The sequence below is a fragment of the Perca fluviatilis genome, chromosome 22 (assembly GCF_010015445.1).
Source record: "Perca fluviatilis chromosome 22, GENO_Pfluv_1.0, whole genome shotgun sequence".
NCBI classification, from domain to species: Eukaryota; Metazoa; Chordata; class Actinopteri; order Perciformes; family Percidae; genus Perca; species Perca fluviatilis.
The window spans coordinates 29,047,285-29,049,784 of NC_053133.1; the positions used below are offsets into that span (position 1 = coordinate 29,047,285).

Genomic DNA, 2,500 nt, shown 5'->3' on the forward strand with positions numbered 1-2,500 from the left:
AAGTGGAATGCAGCCATCAGTAATGGTTTAATACCAGGACCTCTCCTAAGTGGAATGCAGCATCAGTAATGGTTTAATACCAGGGCCTCTCCTAAGTGGAATGCAGCCATCAGTAATGGTTTAATACCCAGGTCTCTCCTAAGTGGAATGCAGCCATCAGTAATGGTTTAATACCAGGACCTCTCCTAAGTGGAATGCAGCCATCAGTAATGGTTTAATACCAGGACCTCTCCTAAGTGGAATGCAGCCATCAGTAATGGTTTAATACCAGGGTCTCTCCTAAGTGGAATGCAGCCATCAGTAATGGTTTAATACCAGGACCTCTCCTAAGTGGAATGCAGCCATAAGTAATGGTTTAATACCAGGACCTCTCCTAAGTGGAATGCAGCCATCAGTAATGGTTTAATACCAGGACCTCTCCTAAGTGGAATGCAGCCATAAGTAATGGTTTAATACCAGGACCTCTCCTAAGTGGAATGCAGCCATCAGTAATGGTTTAATACCAGGACCTCTCCTAAGTGGAATGCAGCCATCAGTAATTGTTTAATACCAGGACCTCTCCTAAGTGGAATGCAGCCATAAGTAATGGGTTTAAATACACCTGTGCTTTTCCTGTGTTCAGTGTATATAAGAGCAGAATCAGCTCCATCAAATAAACACGTCCTTTTGGAGAAATTTTTCATCAAAGCCACATATCTTCAGAATATTCTGACACTAAAATTGCATTTTTTCAGACGGACAAATCAGGAGAAAATTAACTTTGTTCCAGACCTGTTTTGGTCTCAGGAACCAACCAGATCTGGCAACACAGATGAGCCAACGTCAGCTAACGTTCTAACAGACCTAAGGGCCCCTGCACACTGGCTGCGGGGCGTGAGCGTGGCGTGAGCGTGGCGTGAGCGTGGCGTGAGCGTGGCGGCTGCGTGGCGTTTTCTATGTCTTTGCACACCAGAAAGGTGTCTGACGCGGCGCTGCTGCTGCTAGCCTTGTCTGGACACATGTATCTTTCCCATAAACATAAATATATACTGATCTGATTACAGCAAAGACAACGTCGGCAGCATTGACGGCAAAATAGGCTCCAGAATATTTCCTTCTGGATTGACAGGTTGCAATATTTGAAAATCGATAATTATTATTATTTATTTTTTATTACATTTATATCTGCATTTATGTCCAAACCTCAAGACTTTCAAACATCAAAATGTCATTTATAAAATGTATTTGTGTCAAAATGACATATAAACATCTTTTCCTATTCTATTTGTCCTTGTCCTGCACACCTCTTTTGTCGGGCAGGTGCGTAGGATATGATCAAAAGTAGCAGATCAAAATTTTTAGAGAAAATCCGGCACACTGACCATTACGCAAGCAATAATTTATTCATAAAAATTACAACGTTTCGGTCTCAGACCACCAGGTAAATCCTTTCTGTTAAAAACATTTTGTGACTCTGTGTTTGCGTCTGCTATCTTTTCTGCAGTAGCCTGCTGGGGAGCTGGGAGAGGGACAGGAAAAGACTCAGACTGGTGAAGAGGGCTAGCTCTGTTCTGGTCTGCCCTCTGGACACCATAGAGGAGGTGGGGGGGAGAGGAGGATGTTAGCCAGGCTGGCATCAATCATGGGTAGGGAGTTCCCTGAGCAGCTCCTTCAGCAGCAGTCAGACTCTTTAATCAGTCCTTCCAGAAAAATGGGGAGTTTTTTTGTGATTGTTGCGGGTAAAAATCCTTGATTATGTAACACGTTTTCTTAAAAAAATGCGATGGAATATGCTATATAATATTTTTGCAATTTTATGCGATGATACTGCGGGAACTTGCAAAAACTGCAGTTTGATGAAAAAAAAAGAAAAAATTGATTTTCATGTCGCGTAATTACGTCACTTCATAACGTTCCCATGGCAACAGGGGAAAATAGCTGCTCTTGTGAGAAGTAAACGCAACATTTTTCAACTGCTAGATATATGTGACTTTTTTGCAACGAAAATGCGGGGATTATGAAATCACGCAAGCCCCGCATATTTTGCGGAAATCGGCAATTTATGCGGCGAAAGTGCGGCATATTTGAAAAAATGCTGATTATGCGTTGAATTATGCGATCGCATAATCGCATTTTTCTGGAGAGACTGTTTAATACAACATCACAATGTAGCACTGCTCGCTGTTTCTGCAATATGAGCCATCACTGGACAATATTCTGCACTATGCACATTTATTTATGTATTACTCTGTGTCACCTCCAACTGTGCAATATGTCATCACTATTTATTCACACCTTCCTCATCGGTATATCTGTGTTTATATGTCTGTTTATATAAGGGTGTTTCTTGTTTGTTTTATTGCTATTATTATTATAACTAATTCTATTTTTATTCTGATGTGTGTAATTTCTTTCTTTTGAGCTTCTGTAGCACAGGAATTTCCCCAGTGTGGGATTAATAAAGTCTATCTTATCTTATTTCTCAAGCTTATCTTATCTTATTTCTCGAGCCGTGCCTGAG

General features: G+C 41.0%; 2 protein-coding genes across 2 annotated transcripts in view; both read right to left on the reverse strand.

Moving 5' to 3' along the window:
• The window catches only part of LOC120552600 (NACHT, LRR and PYD domains-containing protein 1-like), a 735,215-nt gene that overhangs the window by 670,206 nt on the left and 62,509 nt on the right, over positions 1-2,500 (reverse strand).
• dnah5l (dynein, axonemal, heavy chain 5 like) overlaps positions 1-2,500 on the reverse strand; it is a 163,975-nt gene that overhangs the window by 117,054 nt on the left and 44,421 nt on the right.